Source organism: Arvicola amphibius, chromosome 3, assembly GCF_903992535.2.
Source record: "Arvicola amphibius chromosome 3, mArvAmp1.2, whole genome shotgun sequence".
NCBI classification, from domain to species: Eukaryota; Metazoa; Chordata; class Mammalia; order Rodentia; family Cricetidae; genus Arvicola; species Arvicola amphibius.
Genome location: NC_052049.1, coordinates 170651485 through 170657967, shown reverse-complemented (window position 1 = coordinate 170657967; position 6483 = coordinate 170651485).

The following is a 6483-nucleotide window of genomic DNA, read 5'->3' as shown; positions in this document are numbered from 1 at the left end:
ATAAAATGCTGATTGGCCAGTAGCCAGGCAGGAAGTAGAGGCGGGACAATGAGAATTCTAGAAAGAGGAAAGTTTAAGCCTGCAGTTGTGACCCAGCCTCAGAGGAAGCAAGATGTGACTGCCTTGCTGAAAATGGTACCAAGCCATGTGGCTAATTCAGACAAGAATTATGGGCTAATGTAAGCTATAAGAATTAGTTAATAGGGGGCTGGAGAGATGGCTCAGTGGTTAAGAGCATTGCCTGCTCTTCCAAAGGTCCTGAGTTCAATTCCCAGTAACCACATGGTGGCTTACAACCATCTGTAATGAGGTCTGGTGCCCTCTTCTGGCCTTCAAGCATACAGACAGAATATTGTATACATAATAAATAAATAAATGTCAAAAAAAAAGAATTAGTTAATAAGTAGCCTGAGCTAATGGGCCAATCAGTTTACAACTAATGTGGACCTCTGTGTGATTCTTTGGGCTGGAGGACTGGGCGAGGCAGAAAAACCTAGGTCAACAGAACCTCTTTTGGCTGCTCTTCAATCTTCATGTCATATCTTTCTGTTTGTTTGATTGGTTGCTGCTGTGTTGGTTTGAAAGAAAATGACCCCCCCAAAAGAGTGGCACTTTAGAAGGTGTGGTCTTGTTGGAGGAAGTGTGTCACTGTAGAGGCAGGCTTTGAGGTCTCTTTTTCTCAAGTTCCCCTCGCTGTGACAGTCAATTATCTTTTGCATGTAAGATGTAGCACTCTCAGCTCCAGTACCATGCCTGCCTGCTCGCTGCCATGCTCCCCCTCGTGACCATAATGAACTAAAACTCTGAAACCACCACCCTCAATTAAATGTTTTCTTTGTGAGTCTTGCCAGTGTTGTGGTGTCTCTTCCCAGCAATAAAAAAAGCCTAATAAGATGCTTGCTTGCTTGCTTGCTTGCTTGCTTGCTTGCTTGCTTGCTTGCTTATGAGATAGGGTTTCTCTGTATAGCCCTGACTGTCCTGAAACTCACTCTGTAGACCAGGCTGGCCTCGAACTCAGGGATCCACCTGCCTCTGCTTCCCAAGAACTGGGATTAAAGGTGCATGCCACCGCCACCCAGCAAATGTAATATCATAAAACCCAGTGATATGACATCTGTGGAGGACAATGTGGCATCCTAATCAGTAAGAAAACCAGAGATTGGCAGGTGGAGGGTTATACATCTGAGACCTAATGCTTCAATTTGATATGGCTGGGCCACAAGTATCCAGTGAAACTTGGTTAAAAAAAATAAGTTGGGCTAGAGAAATGGCTCAGCCATTAAAGCCCAGACTCACAACAAAAACATGAGCTCAGCTCCCAGCACCCACAGCTGTCTCTCTAGCCACAAAAAAGAAATAAACAAATAAAAAGAAATTACCACTGACCAGGCCCTGTGCCTCCAGAAAGCCTATATTTCTATTTACCTAGCTTTCATCAATATTTCTTTACTTTTCAGGAACTCAGATGAGAATAGAGGCAAGAAGGGTGGGGTGCTGCAGATCACAAAACTTTAAACCCTAGACCTAAATTTTGGGTTTTTTCCTATTATTATTATTATTATTATTATTATTAGTAGTAGTAGTAGTAGTAGTAGTAGTATTACAAATTTTCACCTCCTCCCATTTCCCTCTCCCTCCCCCCATCCCCCTTTCCCCTCCCTCTCCAGTCCAAAGAGCAGTCAGGGATCCCTGCCCTGTGGGAAGTCCAAGGTCCTCCCCTCTCCATCCAGGTCTAGGAAGGTGAGCATCCAAACAGACTCGGTTCCCACAAAGCCAGTACATGGAGTAGAATCAAAACCCAGTGCCATTGTCCTTGGCTTCTCAGTCAGCCCTCCAGGTAAGCCGTGTTCAGAGAGTCCAGTTTGATCACATGCCCCAAAAGGCAATCTATAAGTTCAATGCAATCCCCATTAAAATCCCAACAAAATTCTTCACAGACCTTGAGAGAACAATAATCAACTTTATTTGGAAAAACAAAAAACCCAGGATAGCCAAAACAATCTTCTACAATAAAGGAACTTCTGGAGGCATTACCATCCCTGACTTCAAACTCTATTATAGAGCTACAGTAATGAAAACAGCTTGGTACTGGCATAAAAACAGAGAAGTTGACCAATGGAATTGAATAGAAGACCCGGATATTAACCCACAAACCTATAACACTTTAAAGGAGCTAAAAGTATACAGTGGAAGAAAGAAAACATCTTCAACAAATGGTGCTGGCAGAACTGGTTGTCAACCTGTAGAAGAATGAAAATAGAGCCATATCTATCACCATGCACAAAACTCAAGTCCAAATGGATTAAAGATCTCAATATCAATCTGAACACACTGAACCTGATAGAAGAGAAAGTGGGAAATAGTCTACAACATATGGGCACAGGAGACTACTTCCTACGTATAACCCCTGTAGCACAGACAATAAGGGCAACATTGAATAAATAGACCTAAATTTTGAAACGCTGCAATGTTTTCAGCTATAAATAGATGCTCAACTTTCAGAACCTTGCTCTAGTTTCTAGGGTCAGGGGGCTCACAGAGATTTAATTCGTTTGATAAAATCTTCATTGGTCTCCTCCATACCTCCTAATGCCACTGTCTGGGCCATGTCGAGTCATATATTTCATATTCCTATAGACATCTGCTTCCAGCAAATACAGACAGAACTGCCTACTACTCCTAATTTGCTTCATAAACAAAGAGAGAAAAAATAAGAAATAAAAGATGAACAACCCAGCTCTGCCTTTCCCAACATGTTTCCCTTCTCCATACTACTCTCTCCTATGGCTTCAAAGGCAATGCCATCCCCCAATTGTCAAACATGCAGAAGCCATGGTTCCTATGTAACCATTCAACCAAGAAAAGTTAAACAGTATAGGTGCATTCGAGGATTCTAAATGTTCCTGATGGAGGACTCTCATTGGTTAATAAAGAAACTGCCTTGGCTTTTTGATAGGGCAGGATTTAGATAGGTGGAGTAGACAGAACAGAATGCTGGGAAGAAGGGAAGTTAGGCAGACACTTCAGGCAGTCATCATAGGCAGATGCCATGCCTCTCCTCTCTGAGACAGATGCCATGGAGCCAGCCACCAGGTCAGACATGCTGAATCTTTCCCGGTAAGCCACCACCTCGTGATGCTACACACATTACTAAATATGAGTTAAAGCAAGATGAGAAAATTAGCTAATAAGAGGCTGAAACTAATGGGCCAGGCAGTGTTTAAAAGAATACAATTTGTGTGTTGTTATTTCGGGTGTAAAGCTAACCATGCGGGAGCCGGGCAGGATGAAAAGTTGGCCTGCTCGCCTCATCACTACATGTTCCATTCATTCCAGCCACAAGGTTATAAAGAGGAGAGAATTATGCATGCTGGGCAGGCAGACCCCTGGCTGCTGGCCTGATGGTCACTGAGTCTCCCTTACCTTGGCTACTGCTTTGGCCAATGTCATCCAGTCAAACAGAAGTGTTGGAAAATAGACAAGCTACATGTGCCGGCCTAAACTGTCTAGTAGCTATGTTCTGTTGCAGCAGAACAAACAGGATAAATTAATTTTAGCAGTACTTTCATCCACTATAACCCAAATCACCCCAGCATGTAAATAATGGATAAAGATTATTAGTGATATATCTTACATTCTCTTCTCTGCACAAAGTCTTTGAAGTAAACTGTGTGCTTACACCGTTTAAACAAGTCTCATTCTGGAGCCTGGCATCACCCTGTGACTTGTGCCTACGGGTACCTTGTGCTCAAGAGCTACAGTTAAGTCCTAAGTCTCTGGCTCGTGTGATCCTTTCTGAATGAGAGTGAAGCTCAGAGCAATGGAGATGGCTCAGTAACTAAAGCATCTGCTGAGCAAGCATGGGGACCAGAGTCCAGATATGTAAAACCCAATGCCTGATGGGTATAGGGGCACTCCTATAATCCCAGTGCTCAGAATGTAAAGATTGGGGTTCCCTGGAGTGAGCCCTCTATGTAGACTAGCCATATTTGTGCGCCCCGGGTTAAACAGAGAGACTCTGCCTCGCTCAGTAAGATGGAGAACAACTGAAGAAGTCACTTGTCTCCATGCACAGAAGTCGATGTCAGCCTCTCTACTCCATATACAGAAGCACACGTGTGCATGTGTAGCCCCCCCCCCCCACATGCACCCATGTACCCGTGGACAGCTACACACATATACAGATGCATAAGGAAAAAACAATAAACAAATGACTATCTCCTCTCTGAGACAAGTGGATGAAAACCTCTGTTCCTGAGAGCAATCATGTCAGGTAACCTGCCAGACACCTGTCAGGCCTGGTGGCACACACCTGTAATATCCGCACTTGGGAGACTGAGGCAGGGGATCAGGAGTTCAAGGGAAGTCTGACTATGCTGTAAGACTCTGTCTCAGAAAAGCAAAACAAGCAAGCAAGCCTTCAAACAAACAGCGAGTAGGAAATGATAAGGGATCTGTTAAATTTGAATTTCAAATAAACGGTAATTTTTGAAAATGGGTGAAGGGCTTTAACAGGCCCGAGCATGGCAGAAGTGGTGCTGGCAGATCTTACCCTCCACCCTGCCCTCTCCAGCTAAATCATTAGATTATGTTCTTAAAGCTAACCACCAAGGTTTATCCCTTTATTTGGCCACTTCTGTATACGTGACTAAAGCACCAAGGTTCAGCAATCATCAAAATTCACTGTTTGACTACACTGTTTAACGTGTCCAATCAGGGCTTCCCAACTCATCTTAACACAGATTTCCCCTTTTTCTCCTTAAAAACCACTCCTACAGAGACACCTGCTCCTGTCTTTGCCCACCCCACCCTACACCACTTGTCCCTTCAGGAGTAATAAATCTCCTCTGTGTTGATAAATTGGTGTCTGGGTGTGTTCTGTATGGACTCCAAGGCCCCTTCAATGGAACTTACAAGGGCTGTAAAATTACACATTATTTATCAGAAACTCAAATTTAACTGGGTTTTCTGTACTTTAGTTTGATCAATCCAATAACTCCTCCAATTCTACTGGACAGTCTTCAGCTAAAGGGGAGTTCAGAGGTGTGCAGAGGTACAAGTGAGATTTCACACAGCCAGCAGAGTTGGCAGGAAGAGTAAAGTCCTGGGCACTTCTTCAAAGAAGGAAACCTGATACAGTGAGGAAGGGAGAGAGCCTGGCAGCAGCTCCAGGCAGAGGTTGTCAGAACATGGAGGAGGCTGGCCTACTGGGAGAGCCTGTGCTTCTAGCGGAGAACCACCATTGTGGACAAAAGAGGAAGCATCTACTCATCCAGTCTGTTTTCATATTCTATCTGAGTTCACCAAGATGCCTGTACATACTGGAAGACACTCTTTGAAACAAGGTCTTACTATGTAGCCCATGCTGGCTTGAAGCATGCCATCCTCCTGCCTCATCCTCCCTAGTACTAGGATTTTAGGAGTACGCCACAACCTCTTTCAGTCGTACCTGGTTTCAAAGCCCTGGAATTTGTGTGCCTTCTGTAGCTTAACAATCAATGTACTATACTTTCTCTAGCCTAATGAAAATATTTTACCAGGCCTAGTGACACACACCTGTAATTCTAGTGTAATTGGGAGGCAGAGACAGGATCAAGGGCAGCATGGGCTACACAGTGAGACTATCTCAGGGGGGAAGAAAACAAAAGCAGCTTGACATGGTGGCACATGCTTTAAACACTTGGGAGACAGAGACAGGCAGCTGGACCTCTGTGAATTCTAGGACTATCTATATGCATAGTGAATTCCAGGCCAGCCAGGGCTACATACCCTGTCTCAGAGGAGTGGAGCGGGACAAAAGCTCTGATTTTAATTTTACATTATATGCTGTTACAGTGGGTAAAGAAAGAAAAAAAAGTTGAATTTGTTCCATTTTCTGAATATTCCATATTCCTTCAAGTGGGAAGGGAGATGTGCTTCCACAAATTTCCCAAACTGTACATTTGTGGGCTCTCAGGGGCAGCAGAACTACAGAACTATGAGGGAAGCCTGTGGTGGTGGTGATGGTGGTGGTGGTGGTGGTGGTGGTTGCTACGGCAGCATGGCTAAGATTCCAGGGAAGTCCAGAATTTGCATCTCTCAGTTTCTAAGATGCTGCTGCTGCTGGTGGTCCAGAGGCCACACTTGGACCATTTCCTGATGAGAGTTTCTTTAGAGTCCTACACAGTACCTATTGAGACATTTTGCTCTGCTCTGTGATTAGCACTTCTTCAAGTTAGAAACCCAAAGAGTACAGCCTGGATGGGCATCTGCCAGGTAGAGTCAGTGGCCTCTGCTGTTGATATTGACCATGGACGTGGACAATGGGGTTTCTCCATCATGAGTCAGATGATCCATCTGCAGAGGAGGTTGGAGAAAGTGACTCAGAGGTGAAGCTTTGAGAACAGGAATCTCAAGGAGGCCTTCCCTGCCCCCTGGTTACCATAGTTCCCTCCACCCTTCATGCACTGTGCTTCCTTCTAAGAATTTCTGAACTTCTCTGGT